This window comes from Chanodichthys erythropterus, chromosome 6, assembly GCF_024489055.1.
Source record: "Chanodichthys erythropterus isolate Z2021 chromosome 6, ASM2448905v1, whole genome shotgun sequence".
In the NCBI taxonomy this organism is placed as follows: domain Eukaryota; kingdom Metazoa; phylum Chordata; class Actinopteri; order Cypriniformes; family Xenocyprididae; genus Chanodichthys; species Chanodichthys erythropterus.
This window is the reverse complement of record NC_090226.1, coordinates 26,460,592-26,483,031: the sequence shown is the minus strand read 5'-3', so window position 1 is coordinate 26,483,031 and position 22,440 is coordinate 26,460,592. Positions and strand designations below refer to the sequence as shown.

Genomic DNA, 22,440 nt, shown 5'->3' with positions numbered 1-22,440 from the left:
GATGCAGAGATATAGATATTGCTAAACGGTTGCTAGGGTACTCTGTTTGGTTGCTAGGGAGTGGCTTGGCAGCTACCAATGATGATACTCCAAAGGCTGCTTGACAATATAAACCAACACCCATGTCTTTACGATGTTCTGATGCAGAGATATAGATCTTGCAAAACAGTTGCTAGGGTGCTCTGTTTGGTTGCTAGGGAGTGGCTTGGCAGCTGCCAGTAATGATAAACCAAAGGCTGCTTGCCAGTATGAATGATATAAACCAACCCCCATGCCTCTATGATATTCAGATTTGAAGATATCTGCCTATGCTTTGGGTTGCTAGGGTGCTCTAAAATGGTTGCTAAGGCGTGGCTATGATGGCTTTAAGGTTATTTGTGATTGGCGGTTTGCTGCCTCGAGTCAAACGAGCCCACCCTCATGTTTGTATGACACTCCTATCCAAAGATATTCCTTTGATCTTTTTCAATGGAAGTCTATGGAGCTTGTTACTAAGGTACTCTCTATGGTTGCTAGGGCGTGGCTTGATAGCTTTAAAATTATCTTGATAGACTGATTGGTTGCCTGAGTAAAATGAGCCCACCCCCTTGTCTCTATGACATTGTGATCCAGAGTTATGACTTGTCAAAGTTCGTCCCAATGTTAAGTCTATGGGATTTTTCGCCCGATTTTTCGCCCGTCGGACGAACATCGTACACCCGATCGCTTATAAAAGTCATAGCACACCTCTCCTCAATAAGCCGGTCGATTTGACACCTCATTCATGGGTCTAGGACAAAAGCTGCGGGAGGAGTAGCGCGCCAAAATTTTGTGTGGAATAATAATAATAATAATAATAATAATAATAATAATAAGTATGCAGGAGAATAAGAATGGAGCTTTGCCTTTGGCAAGCACCATTAACTAGAATGTACATTTCCTGAAGAAAATGTGAATGGTGCTTGCAGTGGCAAAATTCGGCACCTGGTTGCTAGGGTGCTGTAATTGGTTGCTAGGACGTGGCTATGAAGTTGCTGTGTCACTAGTTATTGGCTGCTTGATAGGCCGAGTCAAAAAGCCCAGCCCCAAGTCTCTATGACCTTCTAAACCAAAGATATGATCTCACAGATTTGGCCCCCATGTAAAGTCTATGGGAGTTTTTTCAGCCGTTTTTTCGTACGCTGTGCGAACATCGTACACCCGATCGCTTAGAAAAGTCATAGCACACCTCTCCTCAATAAGCCGGTCGATTTGACACCTCATTCGTGGGTCTACGACAAACGGTGCGGGACGAGTTACGCGCCAAAGTTTTGTTCAGGTGAATAGTAATTACAATACTAGAATGTACATTTCCTGAAGAAAATGTGAATGGTGCTTGCAGTGGCAAAATTCGCCACTCGGTTGCTAGGGTGCTGTAATTGGTTGCTAGGGCGTGGCCATGAAGTTGCTGTGTCACTACATTATTGGCTGCTTGATAGGCCCAGTCAAAAGAGCCCAGCCCCAAGTCTCTATGACCTTCTAAACCAAAGATATGATCTCACAGATTTGGCCCCCATGTTAAGTCTATGGGAGTTTTTTCAGCCATTTTTTTCATACGCTGTGCGAACATCGTACACCCGATCGCTTAGAAAAGTCATAGCACACCTCTCCTCAATAAGCCGGTCGATTTGACACCTCATTTGTGGGTCTAGGACAAACGGTGCGGGACGAGTTACGCGCCAAAGTTTTGTTCAGGTGAATAGTAATTACAATACTAGAATGTACATTTCCTGAAGAAAATGTGAATGGTGCTTGCAGTGGCAAAATTCGGCCCTGGTTGCTAGGGTGCTGTAATTGGTTGCTAGGGCGTGGCTATGAAGTTGCTGTGTCACTACTTATTGGCTGGCCGAATCAAAAGAGCCCAGCCCCAAGTCTCTATGACCTTCTGATCCAAAGATATGATATCACAGATTTTGACCCAATGTTAAGTCTATGGGAGTTTTTTCAGCCATTTTTTTCGTACGCTGTGCGAACATCGTACACCCGATCGCTTAGAAAAGTCATAGCACACCTCTCCTCAATAAGCCGGTCGATTTGACACCTCATTTGTGGGTCTAGGACAAACGGTGCGGGACGAGTTACGCGCCAAAGTTTTGTTCAGGTGAATAGTAATTACAATACTAGAATGTACATTTCCTGAAGAAAATGTGAATGGTGCTTGCAGTGGCAAAATTCGGCACCGGTTGCTAGGGTGCTGTAATTGGTTGCTAGGGCGTGGCTATGAAGATGCTGTGTCAATACTTATTGGCAGGCTGAATCAAAAGAGCCCAGCCGCAAGTCTCTATGACCTTCTAAACCAAAGATATGATCTCACAGATTTGGCCCACATTTTAAGACTATGGGACTTGTTTCAGCCGTTTTATATTATGCTGTGCGAAAATCGTACACCCAATCGCTTAGAAAAGTCATAGCACACCTCTCCTCAATAAGCCGGTCGATTTGACACCTCATTCGTGGGTCTACGACAAACGGTGCGGGACGAGTTACGTGCCAAAGTTTTGTTCAGGTGAATAGTAATTACAATACTAGAATGTACATTTCCTGAAGAAAATGTGAATGGTGCTTGCAGTGGCAAAACTCAGCACTCTTGATTAGCATGATGCTAACATAATTACCATCCTGCTAGGATGTTTTTAGCAAAATGCTAACAGATTAGCATGTTGCAAGATGATGCTAACACCCATAGCATGATGCCAGCATGTTTTTAGCAAGATTCTAATCATGTTAGCATAATGCTAGCAAAACATGCTAACATGATTAGCATAATGCTAGCATGATGCTAGCATGATTACCATGTTGCTACCATGATTTTAACAAGATGCTAATCATGTTAGCATAATGCAAGCAACATGCTAACATGATTAGCATAATGGTAACATGATGCTTAGCATGATTACCATGTTGCTAAGATGTTTTTAACAAGATGCTAACATGATTAGCATGTTGCTAGCATGATGCTAACACCCTAAGCATGCTGCTTAGCATGTTTTAAACAAAATGCTAGTCATGTTAGCATAATGCTAGCATTATCTTGCTTAATGATTACCATGTTGCTTAGCATTATTTTAACCAAATGCTAATCATGTTAGCATTATGTTAAGAACATGCTAACATGATTAGCATGCTGCTAAAGCATGATGCTAACACCCTTAGCATGCTGCTAGCATGTTTTAAACAAGATGCTAATCATGTTAGCATAATGCTAGCAAACATGCTAACCTGAGTAGCATAATGCTGGCATGATGCTAGCATCATTAACATGTTGTTAGCATGATTTTAACAAGATGCTAATCATGATAGCATAATGCTTAAGCAACATGCTAACATCATTAGCATAATGCTAGCATGATGCTAGCATGATTACCATGTTGTTAGCATGTATTTAACAAGATGCTAACATGATTAGCATGTTTGCTAACATGATGCTAACATGATTAGCATGCTACTAGCATCATGCTAACACAATTAACATGCCACTAGCATTATTCTAACACATTTTTACTAGTTTGTGTCATGTTTAAACCTTAAGCTAATCACTATTAGCATGTAGCTATTCACTGCTAGCATGTGTAGCATGGTGGAAGTCCAGTTTGCTAGCATGAGTCAAAAGAGCCAACCGCCATGTCTCTATAATGTTCTGATGCAGAAATATAGGTGTTTCAAAACGGTTGCTAGGGTACTCTGTTTGGTTGCTAGGGAGTGGCTTGGTAGCTACGAATGATGATACTCCAAAGGCTGCTTGACAATATAAACCAACACCCATGTCTCTACGATGTTCTGATGCAGAGATATAGATCTTGCAAAACGGTTGCTAGGGTACTCTGTTTGGTTGCTAGGGAGTGGCTTGGCAGCTGCCAGTAATGATAAACCAAAGGCTGCTTGCCAGTATGAATGATATAAACCAACCCCCATTCCTCTATGATGTTCAGATTTGAAGATATCCCCTCTATGCTTTGAGTTGCTAGGGTGCTCTAAATAGTTGCTAGGGCGTGGCTATGATATCTTGAAGGTGATTCGTGATTGGCCGTTTGCTGCCCCGAGTCAAATGAGCCCACCCTCATGTTTCTATGACACTCCTATCCAAAGATATTCCTTTGATCTTTTTCAATGGAAGTCTATGGAACTTGTTGCTATGGTGCTCTATATGGTTGCTAGGGCGTGGCTCGATAGCTTCACAATGATCCTGAGAGACTGATTGGTTGCCTGAGTAAAATGAGCCCACCCCCTTGTCTCTATGACATTGTGATCCAGAGTTATGTTCAATACAAAATCCCTATGTAATTTCCCATAGTAGGAAAAACACAGTACTTCCTGGTTCATGGGCACGGCTTCACCATAGTATGTCTATGGGGCAACTTTGGGCAGCTCTTGCGCCCCAGGGGTACAACTTACACCCCATTTTGAGGTAAGGTCTGAGAGAGCCTATCAGGCTCTTCAAACGTGGTAACCCACATGTTTCTATGAAATTCTCGTTAGGAGCTATTACTCGTCAAAGTTTGTCCCAATGCAAAGTCTATGGGATTTTTTTCGCTACTTTTTCGCCCGCCGGACGAACATCGTACACCCGATCGCTTATAAAAGTCATAGCACACCTCTCCTCAATGAGCCGGTCGATTTGACACCTCATTCATGGGTCTATGACAAAAACTGCGGGAGGAGTAGCGCGCAGAAATTGTGTCCAGAAGAAGAAGAAGAAGAATAATAAGTATGCAGAAGAATAAGAATGGAGCTTTGCCTTTGGCAAGCACCATTAATAAGTATGCAGGAGAATAAGAATGGAGCTTTGCCTTTGGCAAGCACCATTAACTAGAATGTACATTTCCTGAAGAAAATGTGAATGGTGCTTGCAGTGGCAAAATTCGGCACCCGGTTGCTAGGGGGCTGTAATTGGTTGCTAGGGCGTGGCCATGAAGCCACTAGTTATTGGCGGCTTGATAGGCCGAGTCAAAAGAGCCCAGCCCCAAGTCTCTATGACCTTCTAAACCAAAGATATGATCTCACAGATTTGGCCCCCATGTTAAGTCTATGGGAGTTTTTTCAGCCGTTTTTTCGTATGCTGTGCGAACATCGTACACCCGATTGCTTAGAAAAGTCATAGCACACCTCTCCTCAATAAGCCGGTCGATTTGACACCTCATTCGTGGGTCTACGACAAACGGTGCGGGACGAGTTACGCGCCAAAGTTTTGTTCAGGTGAATAGTAATTACAATACTAGAATGTACATTTCCTGAAGAAAATGTGAATGGTGCTTGCAGTGGCAAAATTCACCACTCGGTTGCTAGGGTGCTGTAATTGATTGCTAGGGCGTGGCCATGAAGTCACTACTTATTGGCAGCTTGATAGGCCGAGTCAAAAGAGCCCAGCCCCAAGTCTCTATGACCTTCTATACCAAAGATATGATCTCACAGATTTGGCCCCCATGTTAAGTCTATGGGACTTTTTTCAGCCTTTTTTTCGTACGCTGTGCGAACATCGTACACCCGATCACTTAGAAAAGTCATAGCACACCTCTCCTCAATGAGCCGGTCGATTTGACACCTCATTCGTGGGTCTACGACAAACGGTGCGGGACGAGTTACGCGCCAAAGTTTTGTTCAGGTGAATAGTAATTACAATACTAGAATGTACATTTCCTGAAGAAAATGTGAATGGTGCTTGCAGTGGCAAAATTCGGCCCTGGTTGCTAGGGTGCTGTAATTGGTTGCTAGGGCGTGGCTATGAAGTTGCTGTGTCACTACTTATTGGCTGGCCGAATCAAAAGAGCCCAGCCCCAAGTCTCTATGACCTTCTGATCCAAAGATATGATCTCACAGATTTTGACCCAATGTTAAGTCTATGGGAGTTTTTTCAGCCATTTATTTGTACGCTGTGCGAACATCGTACACCCGATCGCTTAGAAAAGTCATAGCACACCTCTCCTCAATAAGCCGGTCGATTTGACACCTCATATGTGGGTCTATGACAAACGGTGCGGGACGAGTTACGCGCCAAAGTTTTGTTCAGGTGAATAGTAATTACAATACTAGAATGTACATTTCCTGAAGAAAATGTGAATGGTGCTTGCAGTGGCAAAATTCGGCCCCGGTTGCTAGGGTGCTGTAATTGGTTGCTAGAGCGTGGCTATGAAGTTGTTGTCTCACTACTTATTGGCTGGCCGAATCAAAAGAGCCCAGCCCCAAGTCTCTACGACCTTCTGATCCAAAGATATGATCTCACAGATTTTGACCCAATGTTAAGTCTATGGGAGTTTTTTCAGCCGTTTTTTTCGTACGCTGTGCGAACATCGTACACCCAATCGCTTAGAAAAGTCATAGCACACCTCTCCTCAATAAGCCGGTCGATTTGACACCTCATTTGTGGGTCTACGACAAACGGTGCGGGACGAGTTACGCGCCAAAGTTTTGTTCAGGTGAATAGTAATTACAATACTAGAATGTACATTTCCTGAAGAAAATGTGAATGGTTCTTGCAGTGGCAAAATTCGGCCCCGGTTGCTAGGGTGCTGTAATTGGTTGCTAGGGCGTGGCTATGAAGTTGCTGTGTCACTACTTATTGGCTGGCCGAATCAAAAGAGCCCAGCCCCAAGTCTCTATGACCTTCTAAACCAAAGATATGATCTCACAGATTTGGCCCCCATGTTAAGTCTATGGGAGTTTTTTCAGCCGTTTTTTCATACGCTGTGCGAACATCGTACACCTGATCGCTTATAAAAGTCATAGCACACCTCTCCTCAATAAGCCGGTCGATTTGACACCTCATTCGTGGGTCTACGACAAACAGTGCGGAACGAGTTACGCGCCAAAGTTTTGTTCAGGTGAATAGTAATTACAATACTAGAATGTACATTTCCTGAAGAAAATGTGAATGGTGCTTGCAGTGGCAAAATTCTGCACCGGTTGCTAGGGTGCTGTAATTGGTTGCTAGGGCGTGGCTATGAAGTTGCTGTGTCACTACTTATTGGCTGGCCGAATCAAAAGATCCCAGCCCCAAGTCTCTATGAACTTCCAATCCAAAGATATGATCTCACAGATTTTGACTCAATGTTAAGTCTATGGGAGTTTTTTCAGCCATTTTTTTCGTATGCTGTGCGAACAGCGTACACCCGATCACTTAGAAAAGTCATAGCACACCTCTCCTCAATAAGCCGGTCGATTTGACACCTCATTTGTGGGTCTACGTCAAACGGTGCGGGACGAGTTACGCGCCAAAGTTTTGTTCAGGTGAATAGTAATTACAATACTAGAATGTACATTTCCTGAAGAAAATGTGAATGGTGCTTGCAGTGGCAAAACACCTGACTCGGTTGCTAGGGTGCTGTAATTGGTTGCTAGGGCGTGGCTATGAAGATGCTGTGTCACTACTTATTGGCTGGCCGAATCAAAAGAGCCCAGCCCCAAGTCTCTACGACCTTCTAAACCAAAGATATGATCTCACAGATTTGGCCCCCATGTTAAGTCTATGGGAGTTTTTTCAGCCGTTTTTTCGTACGCTGTGCGAACATCGTACACCCGATCGCTTAGAAAAGTCATAGCACACCTATCCTCAATAAGCCGGTCGATTTGACACCTCATTCGTGGGTCTACGACAAACGGTGCGGGACGAGTTACGCGCCAAAGTTTTGTTCAGGTGAATAGTAATTACAATACTAGAATGTACATTTCCTGAAGAAAATGTGAATGGTGCTTGCAGTGGCAAAACTCAGCACTCTTGATTAGCATGATGCTAACATAATTACCGTCCTGCTAGGATGTTTTTAGCAAGATGTTAACAGATTAGCATGTTGCTAGCATGATGCTAACACCCATAGCATGATGCCAGCATGTTTTTAGCAAGATTCTAATCATGTTAGCATAATGCTAGCAAAACATGCTAACATGATTAGCATAATGCTAGCATGATGCTAGCATGATTACCATGTTGCTACCATGATTTTAACAAGATGCTAATCATGTTAAGATAATGCTAAGCAACATGCTAACATGATTAGCATAATGGTAACATGATGCTAGCATGATTACCATTTTGCTAGCATGTTTTTAACAAGATGCTAACATGATTAAGATGTTGCTAAAGCATGATGCTAACACCCTAAGCATTCTACTTTAGCATGTTTTAAACAAAATGCTAGTCATGTTAAGATAATGCTAAAGCAACATGCTAACATGATTAGCATAATGCTAGCATGAAGCTAGCATGATTACCATCTTGCAAGCATTAATTTAACAAAATGCTAATCATGTTAGCATTATGTTAGCAACATGCTAACATGATTAGCATGTTGCTAAAGATGATGCTAACACCCTTAGCATGCTGCTAAGCATGTTTTAAACAAGATGCTAATCATGTTAGCATAATGCTAGCAAACATGCTAACATGATTAGCATAATGCTAGCATGATGCTAAAGCATGATTACCATGTTGTTAGCATGATTTTAACAAGATGCTAATCATGTTAGCATAATGTTAGCAACATGCTAACATCATTAGCATAATGCTAGCATGATGCTAGCATGATTACCATGTTGTTAGCATGTATTTAACAAGATGCTAACATGATTAGCATGTTTGCTAACATGATGCTAACATGATTAGCATGCTACTAGCATCATGCTAACACAATTAACAGGCCACTAGCATTATTCTAACACATTTTTACTAGTTTGTGTCATGTTTAAACCTTAAGCTAATCACTATTAGCATGTAGCTATTCACTGCTAGCATGTGTAGCATGGTGGAAGTCCAGTTTGCTAGCATGAGTCAAAAGAGCCAACCGCCATGTCTCTATAATGTTCTGATGCAGAAATATAGGTGTTTCAAAACGGTTGCTAGGGTACTCTGTTTGGTTGCTAGGGAGTGGCTTGGTAGCTACCAATGATGATACTCCAAAGGCTGCTTGACAATATAAACCAACACCCATGTCTCTACGATGTTCTGATGCAGAGATATAGATCTTGCAAAACGGTTGCTAGGGTACTCTGTTTGGTTGCTAGGGAGTGGCTTGGCAGCTGCCAGTAATGATAAACCAAAGGCTGCTTGCCAGTATGAATGATATAAACCAACCCCCATTCCTCTATGATGTTCAGATTTGAAGATATCCCCTCTATGCTTTGAGTTGCTAGGGTGCTCTAAATAGTTGCTAGGGCGTGGCTATGATATCTTGAAGGTGATTCGTGATTGGCCGTTTGCTGCCCCGAGTCAAATGAGCCCACCCTCATGTTTCTATGACACTCCTATCCAAAGATATTCCTTTGATCTTTTTCAATGGAAGTCTATGGAACTTGTTGCTAAGGTACTCTCTATGGTTGCTAGGGCGTGGCTTGATAGCTTTAAAATTATCTTGATAGACTGATTGGTTGCCTGAGTAAAATGAGCCCACCCCCTTGTCTCTATGACATTGTGATCCAGAGTTATGACTTGTCAAAGTTCGTCCCAATGTTAAGTCTATGGGATTTTTCGCCCGATTTTTCGCCCGTCGGACGAACATCGTACACCCGATCGCTTATAAAAGTCATAGCACACCTCTCCTCAATAAGCCGGTCGATTTGACACCTCATTCATGGGTCTAGGACAAAAGCTGCGGGAGGAGTAGCGCGCCAAAATTTTGTGTGGAATAATAATAATAATAATAATAATAATAATAAGTATGCAGGAGAATAAGAATGGAGCTTTGCCTTTGGCAAGCACCATTAACTAGAATGTACATTTCCTGAAGAAAATGTGAATGGTGCTTGCAGTGGCAAAATTCGGCACCGGTTGCTAGGGTGCTGTAATTTGTTGCTAGGGCGTGGCTATGAAGTTGCTGTGTCACTACTTATTGGCTGGCCGAATCAAAAGAGCCCAGCCCCAAGTCTCTATGACCTTCTAAACCAAAGATATGACCTCACAGATTTGGCCCCCATGTTAAGTCTATGGGAGATTTTTCAGCCGTTTTTTCATACGCTGTGCGAACATCGTACACCTGATCGCTTAAAAAAGTCATAGCACACCTCTCCTCAATAAGCCGGTCGATTTGACACCTCATTCGTGGGTCTACGTCAAACGGTGCGGGACGAGTTACGCGCCAAAGTTTTGTTCAGGTGAATAGTAATTACAATACTAGAATGTACATTTCCTGAAGAAAATGTGAATGGTGCTTGCAGTGGTAAAATTCGGCCCCAGTTGCTAGGGTGATGTAATTGGTTGCTAGGGCGTCGCTATGAAGTTGCTGTGTCACTACTTATTGGCTGGCCGAATCAAAAGAGCCCAGCCCCAAGTCTCTATGACCTTCTGATCCATAGATATGATCTCACAGATTTTGACCCAATGTTAAGTCTATGGGAGTTTTTTCAGCCGTTTTTTCGTACGCTGTGCGGACATCGTACACACGATCGCTTAGAAAAGTCATAGCACACCTCTCCTCGATAAGCCGGTCGATTTGACACCTCATTCATGGGTCTACGACAAACGGTGCGGGACGAGTTACGCGCCAAAGTTTTGTTCAGGTGAATAGTAATTACAATACTAGAATGTACATTTCCTGAAGAAAATGTGAATGGTGCTTGCAGTGGCAAAACTATGCTAACATAATTACCGTCCTGCTAGGATGTTTTTAGCAAGATGCTAACATGATTAGCATGTTGCTACCATGATGCTAACACCCTTAGCATGCTGCTAACATGTTTTAAACAATATGCTAATCATGTTAGCATAATGCTAGCAACATGCTAACAGGATTAGCATGGTTTTAACAAGATGCTAACATAATTAGCATGTTTGCTAGCATGATGCTAACATGATTAGCATGCCACTAGCATTATGTTAACACAATTAGCATGTTACCAGCATGATGCTAACACATTTTTACTAGTTTGTGTAATGTTTAATCCCTAAGCTAATCACTATTAGCATGTAGCTATTCACTGCTAACATGTGTAACATGTTGGAAGTCCAGTTTGCTAGCATGAGTCAAAAGAGCCAACCGCCATGTCTCTATGATGCTCTGATGCAGAGATATAGATCTTGCTAAACGGTTGCTAGGGTACTCCATTTGGTTGCTAGGGAGTGGCTTGGCAGCTACCAATGATGATACTCCAATGGCTGCTGGCCAATATAAGCCAACCCCCATGTCTGTATGATGTTTTGATGCAGTGATATAGATCTTGCAAAACTGTTGCTAGGGTACTCTGTTTGGTTGCTAGGGAGTGGCTTGGCAGCTACCAATGATGATACTCCAAAGGCTGCTTGACAATATAAACCAACCCCCATGTCTTTACGATTTTCTGATGCAGAGTAGATCTTGCTAAACGGTTGCTAGGGTACTCTGTTTGGTTGCAAGGGAGTAGCTTGGCAACTGCCAGTAATGATAAACCAAAGGCTGCTTGCCAGTATGAATGATATAAACCAACCCCCATGTCTCTATGATATTCAGATTTGAAGATATCTGCCTATGCTTTGGGTTGCTAGGGTGCTCTAAATGGTTGCTAAGGCGTGGCTAAGATGTCTTTAAGGTGATTTGTGATTGGCGGTTTGCTGCCTCGAGTCAAATGAGCCCACCCTCATGTTTGTATGACACTCCTATCCAAATATATTCATTTGATCTTTTTGAATGGAAGTCTATGGAACTTGTTGCTATGGTGCTCTATATGGTTGCTAGGGCGTGGCTTGATAGCTTCACAATGATCCTGAGAGACTGATTGGCTGCCTGAGTGAAATGAGCCCACCCCTTGTCTCTATGACATTGTGATCCAGAGTTATGTTCAATACAAAATCCCTATGTAATTTCCCATAGTAGGAAAAACACACCATTTCATGGGCACGGCTTCACCATAGTATGTCTATGGGGCAACTTTGGGCAGCTCTTGTGCCCCAGGGGTACAACTTACACCCCATTTTGAGGTATGGTCTGACAGAACCTGTCAGCCCCTTCAATCGTGGTGACCCACATGTTTCTACGAAATTCTCGTTAGGAGCTATGACTCGTCAAAGTTCGTTGCAATGTTAAGTCAATGGGATTTTTCGCCCGATTTTTCGCCCGCCGGATGAACATCGTACACCCGATCGCTTATAAAAGTCATAGCACACCATTCCCGAATAATCCGCACGATTTGACACCTCATTCGTGGGTCTAGGACAAAAGCTGCGAGACTAGTTACGCGCCGAAATTTTGTCCAGAAGAAGAAGAAGAAGAAGAAGCAGAATAATAATAAGTATGCAGCAGAATAAGAATGGAGCTTTGCCTTTGGCAAGCACCATTAACTAGAATGTACATTTCCTGAAGAAAATGTGAATGGTGCTTGCAGTGGCAAAATTCGGCACTCGGTTGCTAGGGTGCTGTAATTGGTTGATAGGGCGTGGCCATGAAGTCACTACTTATTGGTGGCTTGATAGGCCGAGTCAAAAGAGCCCAGCACCAAGTCTCTATGACCTTATAAACCAAAGATATGATCTCACAGATTTGGCCCCCATGTTAAGTCTATGGGAGTTTTTTCAGCCATTTTTTCGTACGCTGTGCGAACATCGTACACCTGATTGCTTAGAAAAGTCATAGCACACCTCTCCTCAATAAGCCGGTCGATTTGACACCTCATTCGTGGATCTACGTCAAAAACTGCGAGACGAGTCACGCGCCAAAGTTTTGTTCAGGTGAATAGTAATTACAATACTAGAATGTACATTTCCTGAAGAAAATGTGAATGGTGCTTGCAGTGGCAAAACTATGCTAACATAATTACCGTCCTGCTAGGATGTTTTTAGCAAGATGCTAACATGATTAGCATGTTGCAACCATGATGCTAACACCCTTAGCATGCTGCTAACATGTTTTAAACAATATGCTAATCATGTTAGCATAATGCTAGCAACATGCTAACATGATTAGCATGGTTTTAACAAGATGATAACATGATTAGCATGTTTACAAGCATGATGCTAACATGATTAGCATGTTTGCTAGCATGATGCTAACATGATTAGCATGCTACTAACATGATGCTAACACAATTAGCATGTTACCAGCATGATGCTAACACATTTTTACTAGTTTGTGTCATGTTTAAACCCTAAGCTAATCACTATTAGCATGTAGCTATTCACTGCTAGCATGTGTAGCATGTTGGAAGTCCAGTTTGCTAGCATTAGTCAAAAGAGCCATCCGCCATGTCTCTATGATGCTCTGATGCTCTGATGCAGAGATATAGATCTTGCAAAACGGTTGCTAGGGTACTCTGTTTGGTTGCTAGGGAGTGGCTTGGCAGCTACCAATGATGATACTCCAAAGGCTGCTTGACAATATAAACCAACACCCATGTCTTTACGATGTTCTGATGCAGAGATATAGATCTTGCAAAACGGTTGCTAGGGTACTCTGTTTGGTTGCTAGGGAGTGGCTTGGCAGCTGCCAGTAATGATAAACCAAAGGCTGCTTGCCAGTATGAATGATATAAACCAACCCCCATGCCTCTATGATATTCAGATTTGAAGATATCTGCCTATGCTTTGGGTTGCTAGGGTGCTCTAAAATGGTTGCTAAGGCGTGGCTATGATGGCTTTAAGGTTATTTGTGATTGGCGGTTTGCTGCCTCGAGTCAAACGAGCCCACCCTCATGTTTGTATGACACTCCTATCCAAAGATATTCCTTTGATCTTTTTCAATGGAAGTCTATGGAGCTTGTTACTAAGGTACTCTCTATGGTTGCTAGGGCGTGGCTTGATAGCTTTAAAATTATCTTGATAGACTGATTGGTTGCCTGAGTAAAATGAGCCCACCCCCTTGTCTCTATGACATTGTGATCCAGAGTTATGACTTGTCAAAGTTCGTCCCAATGTTAAGTCTATGGGATTTTTCGCCCGATTTTTCGCCCGTCGGACGAACATCATACACCTGATCGCTTAGAAAAGTCATAGCACACCTCTCCTCAATAAGCCGGTCGATTTGACACCTCATTCATGGGTCTAGGACAAAAGCTGCGGGAGGAGTAGCGCGCCAAAATTTTGTGTGGAATAATAATAATAATAATAATAATAATAATAAGTATGCAGGAGAATAAGAATGGAGCTTTGCCTTTGGCAAGCACCATTAACTAGAATGTACATTTCCTGAAGAAAATGTGAATGGTGCTTGCAGTGGAAAAATTCGCTACTCGGTTGCTAGGGTGCTGTAATTGGTTGCTAGGGTGTGGCTATGAAGTTGCTGAGTCACTACTTATTGGCTGGCCGAATCAAAAGAGCCCAGCCCCAAGTCTCTATGACCTTCCAATCCAAAGATATGATCTCACAGATTTTGACTCAATGTTAAGTCTATGGGAGTTTTTTCAGCCATTTTTTTCGTATGCTGTGCGAACAGCGTACACCCGATCACTTAGAGAAGTCATAGCACACCTCTCCTCAATAAGCCGGTCGATTTGACACCTCATTTGTGGGTCTACGTCAAACGGTGCGGGACGAGTTACGCGCCAAAGTTTTGTTCAGGTGAATAGTAATTACAATACTAGAATGTACATTTCCTGAAGAAAATGTGAATGGTGCTTGCAGTGGCAAAACACCGGACTCGGTTGCTAGGTTGCTGTAATTGATTGCTAGGGCGTGGCTATGAAGCTGCTGTGTCACTACTTATTGGCTGGCCGAATCAAAAGAGCCCAGCCCCAAGTCTCTACGAACTTCTGATCCAAAGATATGATCTCACAGATTTGGACCCCATGTTAAGTCTATGGGAGTTTTTTCAGCCGTTTTTTCGTACGCTGTGCGAACATCGTACACCCGATCGCTTAGAAAAGTCATAGCACACCTCTCCTCAATAAGCCGGTCGATTTGACACCTCATTCGTGGGTCTACTACAAACGGTGCCGGACGAGTTACGCGCCAAAGTTTTGTTCAGGTGAATAGTAATTACAATACTAGAATGTACATTTCCTGAAGAAAATGTGAATGGTGCTTGCAGTGGCAAAACTATGCTAACATAATTACCGTCCTGCTAGGATGTTTTTAGCAAGATGCTAACATGATTAGCATGTTGCTACCATGATGCTAACACCCTTAGCATGCTGCTAACATGTTTTAAACAATATGCTAATCATGTTAGCATAATGCTAGCAACATGCTAACATGATTAGCATGGTTTTAACAAGATGATAACATGATTAGCATGTTTGCAAGCATGATGCTAACATGATTAGCATGCTACTAACATGATGCTAACACAATTAGCATGTTACCAGCATGATGCTAACACATTTTTACTAGTTTGTGTCATGTTTAAACCCTAAGCTAATCACTATTAGCATGTAGCTATTCACTGCTAGCATGTGTAGCATGTTGGAAGTCCAGTTTGCTAGCATTAGTCAAAAGAGCCATCCGCCATGTCTCTATGATGCTCTGATGCAGAGATATAGATATTGCTAAACGGTTGCTAGGGTACTCTGTTTGGTTGCTAGGGAGTGGCTTGGCAGCTACCAATGATGATACTCCAAAGGCTGCTTGACAATATAAACCAACACCCATGTCTTTACGATGTTCTGATGCAGAGATATAGATCTTGCAAAACAGTTGCTAGGGTGCTCTGTTTGGTTGCTAGGGAGTGGCTTGGCAGCTGCCAGTAATGATAAACCAAAGGCTGCTTGCCAGTATGAATGATATAAACCAACCCCCATGCCTCTATGATATTCAGATTTGAAGATATCTGCCTATGCTTTGGGTTGCTAGGGTGCTCTAAAATGGTTGCTAAGGCGTGGCTATGATGGCTTTAAGGTTATTTGTGATTGGCGGTTTGCTGCCTCGAGTCAAACGAGCCCACCCTCATGTTTGTATGACACTCCTATCCAAAGATATTCCTTTGATCTTTTTCAATGGAAGTCTATGGAGCTTGTTACTAAGGTACTCTCTATGGTTGCTAGGGCGTGGCTTGATAGCTTTAAAATTATCTTGATAGACTGATTGGTTGCCTGAGTAAAATGAGCCCACCCCCTTGTCTCTATGACATTGTGATCCAGAGTTATGACTTGTCAAAGTTCGTCCCAATGTTAAGTCTATGGGATTTTTCGCCCGATTTTTCGCCCGTCGGACGAACATCGTACACCCGATCGCTTATAAAAGTCATAGCACACCTCTCCTCAATAAGCCGGTCGATTTGACACCTCATTCATGGGTCTAGGACAAAAGCTGCGGGAGGAGTAGCGCGCCAAAATTTTGTGTGGAATAATAATAATAACTAGAATGTACATTTCCTGAAGAAAATGTGAATGGTGCTTGCAGTGGCAAAATTCGGCACCTGGTTGCTAGGGTGAGACTATGAAGTCAATAGTTATTGGCTGCTTGATAGGCCGAGTCAAAAAGCCCAGCCCCAAGTCTCTATGACCTTCTAAACCAAAGATATGATCTCACAGATTTGGCCCCCATGTAAAGTCTATGGGAGTTTTTTCAGCCGTTTTTTCGTACGCTGTGCGAACATCGTACACCCGATCGCTTAGAAAAGTCATAGCACACCTCTCCTCAATAAGCCGGTCGATTTGACACCTCATTCGTGGGTCTACGACAAACGGTGCGGGACGAGTTACGCGCCAAAGTTTTGTTCAGGTGAATAGTAATTACAATACTAGAATGTACATTTCCTGAAGAAAATGTGAATGGTGCTTGCAGTGGCAAAATTCGCCACTCGGTTGCTAGGGTGCTGTAATTGGTTGCTAGGGCGTGGCCATGAAGTCACTAGTTATTGGCGGCTTGATAGGCCCAGTCAAAAGAGCCCAGCCCCAAGTCTCTATGACCTTCTAAACCAAAGATATGATCTCACAGATTTGGCCCCCATGTTAAGTCTATGGGAGTTTTTTCAGCCATTTTTTTCATACGCTGTGCGAACATCGTACACCCGATCGCTTAGAAAAGTCATAGCACACCTCTCCTCAATAAGCCGGTCGATTTGACACCTCATTTGTGGGTCTAGGACAAACGGTGCGGGACGAGTTACGCGCCAAAGTTTTGTTCAGGTGAATAGTAATTACAATACTAGAATGTACATTTCCTGAAGAAAATGTGAATGGTGCTTGCAGTGGCAAAATTCGATCCTGGTTGCTAGGGTGCTGTAATTGGTTGCTAGGGCGTGGCTATGAAGTTGCTGTGTCACTACTTATTGGCTGGCCGAATCAAAAGAGCCCAGCCCCAAGTCTCTATGACCTTCTGATCCAAAGATATGATATCACAGATTTTGACCCAATGTTAAGTCTATGGGAGTTTTTTCAGCCATTTTTTTCGTACGCTGTGCGAACATCGTACACCCGATCGCTTAGAAAAGTCATAGCACACCTCTCCTCAATAAGCCGGTCGATTTGACACCTCATTTGTGGGTCTAGGACAAACGGTGCGGGACGAGTTACGCGCCAAAGTTTTGTTCAGGTGAATAGTAATTACAATACTAGAATGTACATTTCCTGAAGAAAATGTGAATGGTGCTTGCAGTGGCAAAATTCGGCACCGGTTGCTAGGGTGCTGTAATTGGTTGCTAGGGCGTGGCTATGAAGATGCTGTGTCAATACTTATTGGCAGGCTGAATCAAAAGAGCCCAGCCGCAAGTCTCTATGACCTTCTAAACCAAAGATATGATCTCACAGATTTGGCCCCCATGTTAAGTCTATGGGAGTTTTTCAGCCGTTTTATCGTATGCTGTGCGAAAATCGTACACCCAATCGCTTAGAAAAGTCATAGCACACCTCTCCTCAATAAGCCGGTCGATTTGACACCTCATTCGTGGGTCTACGACAAACGGTGCGGGACGAGTTACGTGCCAAAGTTTTGTTCAGGTGAATAGTAATTACAATACTAGAATGTACATTTCCTGAAGAAAATGTGAATGGTGCTTGCAGTGGCAAAACTCAGCACTCTTGATTAGCATGATGCTAACATAATTACCATCCTGCTAGGATGTTTTTAGCAAAATGCTAACAGATTAGCATGTTGCTAGCATGATGCTAACACCCATAGCATGATGCCAGCATGTTTTTAGCAAGATTCTAATCATGTTAGCATAATGCTAGCAAAACATGCTAACATGATTAGCATAATGCTAGCATGATGCTAGCATGATTACCATGTTGCTACCATGATTTTAACAAGATGCTAATCATGTTAAGATAATGCAAGCAACATGCTAACATGATTAGCATAATGGTAACATGATGCTAGCATGATTACCATGTTGCTAAGATGTTTTTAACAAGATGCTAACATGATTAGCATGTTGCTAGCATGATGCTAACACCCTAAGCATGCTGCTAGCATGTTTTAAACAAAATGCTAGTCATGTTAGATAATGCTAGCAACATTATGATTATGCAATGATGATTACCATGTTACAAGCATTATTTTAACCAAATGCTAATCATGTTAAGATTATGTTAAGAACATGCTAACATGATTAGCATGTTGGCAAGATGATGCTAACACCCTTAGCATGCTGCTAGCATGTTTTAAACAAGATGCTAATCATGTTAGCATAATGCTAGCAAACATGCTAACATGATTAGCATAATGCTAGCATGATGCTAAAGCATGATTACCATGTTGTTAAGATGATTTTAACAAGATGCTAATCATGATAGCATAATGTTAAGCAACATGCTAACATCATTAGCATAATGCTAGCATGATGCTAGCATGATTACCATGTTGTTAGCATGTATTTAACAAGATGCTAACATGATTAGCATGTTTGCTAACATGATGCTAACATGATTAGCATGCTACTAGCATCATGCTAACACAATTAACATGCCACTAGCATTATTCTAACACATTTTTACTAGTTTGTGTCATGTTTAAACCTTAAGCTAATCACTATTAGCATGTAGCTATTCACTGCTAGCATGTGTAGCATGGTGGAAGTCCAGTTTGCTAGCATGAGTCAAAAGAGCCAACCGCCATGTCTCTATAATGTTCTGATGCAGAAATATAGGTGTTTCAAAACGGTTGCTAGGGTACTCTGTTTGGTTGCTAGGGAGTGGCTTGGTAGCTACGAATGATGATACTCCAAAGGCTGCTTGACAATATAAACCAACACCCATGTCTCTACGATGTTCTGATGCAGAGATATAGATCTTGCAAAACGGTTGCTAGGGTACTCTGTTTGGTTGCTAGGGAGTGGCTTGGCAGCTGCCAGTAATGATAAACCAAAGGCTGCTTGCCAGTATGAATGATATAAACCAACCCCCATTCCTCTATGATGTTCAGATTTGAAGATATCCCCTCTATGCTTTGAGTTGCTAGGGTGCTCTAAATAGTTGCTAGGGCGTGGCTATGATATCTTGAAGGTGATTCGTGATTGGCCGTTTGCTGCCCCGAGTCAAATGAGCCCACCCTCATGTTTCTATGACACTCCTATCCAAAGATATTCCTTTGATCTTTTTCAATGGAAGTCTATGGAACTTGTTGCTATGGTGCTCTATATGGTTGCTAGGGCGTGGCTCGATAGCTTCACAATGATCCTGAGAGACTGATTGGTTGCCTGAGTAAAATGAGCCCACCCCCTTGTCTCTATGACATTGTGATCCAGAGTTATGTTCAATACAAAATCCCTATGTAATTTCCCATAGTAGGAAAAACACAGTACTTCCTGGTTCATGGGCACGGCTTCACCATAGTATGTCTATGGGGCAACTTTGGGCAGCTCTTGCGCCCCAGGGGTACAACTTACACCCCATTTTGAGGTAAGGTCTGAGAGAGCCTATCAGGCTCTTCAAACGTGGTAACCCACATGTTTCTATGAAATTCTCGTTAGGAGCTATTACTCGTCAAAGTTTGTCCCAATGCAAAGTCTATGGGATTTTTTTCGCTACTTTTTCGCCCGCCGGACGAACATCGTACACCCGATCGCTTATAAAAGTCATAGCACACCTCTCCTCAATGAGCCGGTCGATTTGACACCTCATTCATGGGTCTATGACAAAAACTGCGGGAGGAGTAGCGCGCAGAAATTGTGTCCAGAAGAAGAAGAAGAAGAATAATAAGTATGCAGAAGAATAAGAATGGAGCTTTGCCTTTGGCAAGCACCATTAACTAGAATGTACATTTCCTGAAGAAAATGTGAATGGTGCTTGCAGTGGCAAAACTATGCTAACATAATTACCGTCCTGCTAGGATGTTTTTAGCAAGATGCTAACATGATTAGCATGTTGCAACCATGATGCTAACACCCTTAGCATGCTGCTAACATGTTTTAAACAATATGCTAATCATGTTAGCATAATGCTAGCAACATGCTAACATGATTAGCATGGTTTTAACAAGATGATAACATGATTAGCATGTTTGCTAGCATGATGCTAACATGATTAGCATGCTACTAACATGATGCTAACACAATTAGCATGTTACCAGCATGATGCTAACACATTTTTACTAGTTTGTGTCATGTTTAAACCCTAAGCTAATCACTATTAGCATGTAGCTATTCACTGCTAGCATGTGTAGCATGTTGGAAGTCCAGTTTGCTAGCATTAGTCAAAAGAGCCATCCGCCATGTCTCTATGATGCTCTGATGCAGAGATATAGATATTGCTAAACGGTTGCTAGGGTACTCTGTTTGGTTGCTAGGGAGTGGCTTGGCAGCTACCAATGATGATACTCCAAAGGCTGCTTGACAATATAAACCAACACCCATGTCTTTACGATGTTCTGATGCAGAGATATAGATCTTGCAAAACAGTTGCTAGGGTACTCTGTTTGGTTGCTAGGGAGTGGCTTGGCAGCTGCCAGTAATGATAAACCAAAGGCTGCTTGCCAGTATGAATGATATAAACCAACCCCCATGCCTCTATGATATTCAGATTTGAAGATATCTGCCTATGCTTTGGGTTGCTAGGGTGCTCTAAAATGGTTGCTAAGGCGTGGCTATGATGGCTTTAAGGTTATTTGTGATTGGCGGTTTGCTGCCTCGAGTCAAACGAGCCCACCCTCATGTTTGTATGACACTCCTATCCAAAGATATTCCTTTGATCTTTTTCAATGGAAGTCTATGGAGCTTGTTACTAAGGTACTCTCTATGGTTGCTAGGGCGTGGCTTGATAGCTTTAAAATTATCTTGATAGACTGATTGGTTGCCTGAGTAAAATGAGCCCACCCCCTTGTCTCTATGACATTGTGATCCAGAGTTATGACTTGTCAAAGTTCGTCCCAATGTTAAGTCTATGGGATTTTTCGCCCGATTTTTCGCCCGTCGGACGAACATCGTACACCCGATCGCTTATAAAAGTCATAGCACACCTCTCCTCAATAAGCCGGTCGATTTGACACCTCATTCATGGGTCTAGGACAAAAGCTGCGGGAGGAGTAGCGTGCCAAAATTTTGTGTGGAATAATAATAATAATAATAATAATAATAATAATAAGTATGCAGGAGAATAAGAATGGAGCTTTGCCTTTGGCAAGCACCATTAACTAGAATGTACATTTCCTGAAGAAAATGTGAATGGTGCTTGCAGTGGCAAAATTCGCCACTCGGTTGCTAGGGTGCTGTAATTGGTTGCTAGGGCATGGCTATGAAGTTGCTGTGTCACTACTTATTGCATGGCCGAGTCAAAAGAGCCCAGCCCCAAGTCTCTATGACCTTTTGATCCAAAGATATGATCTCACAGATTTTGTCCCAATGTTAAGTCTATGAGACTTTTTTCAGCTGATTTTTCATCCACCGTGTGAACATCGTACACCCGATCACTTAGAAAAGTCATAGCACACCTCTCCTCAATAAGCCGGTCGATTTGACACCTCATTTGTGGGTCTACGACAAAGGGTGCATGACGAGTTACACACCAAAGTTTTGTTCAGGTGTGCGTGTGTGTGAGAAAGTGACAGTTGAGACTGACGGAATGTTCGTGATTTTGAATTTTTCAATGTAAGTCTATGGGACTATTTTGGTCGTTTTTTTGTACGCTGTGCGAACATCGTACACCCGATCGCTTAGAAAAGTCATAGCACACCTCTCCTCAATAAGCCGGTCGATTTGACACCTCATTTGTGGGTCTACGACAAACGGTGCGGGACGAGTTACGCGCCGAAGTTTTGTCTAGGTGAATAGTAATTACAATACTAGAATGTACATTTCCTGAAGAAAATGTGAATGGTGCTTGCAGTGGCAAAATTCGGCCCCGGTTGCTAGGGTGCTGTAATTGGTTGCTAGGGCGTGGCTATGAAGTTGCTGTGTCACTACTTATTGGCTGGCCGAATCAAAAGAGCCCAGCCCCAAGTCTCTATGACCTTCTGATCCAAAGATATGATCTCACAGATTTTGATCCAATGTTAAGTCTATGGGAGTTTTTCCAGCCATTTTTTTGTACGCTGTGCGAACATCGCACACCCGATCGCTTAGAAAAGTCATAGCACACCTCTCCTCAATAAGCCGGTCGATTTGACACCTCATTTGTGGGTCTACGACAAACGGTGCGGGACGAGTTACGCGCCAAAGTTTT

General features: G+C 42.6%; 1 protein-coding gene across 3 annotated transcripts in view; it reads left to right on the top strand.

The window, feature by feature from the left end:
* Positions 1 to 22,440, top strand: part of cdk5rap1 (CDK5 regulatory subunit associated protein 1) — a 312,787-nt gene that overhangs the window by 196,265 nt on the left and 94,082 nt on the right. The gene's annotated exons all lie outside the window — the stretch shown is intronic.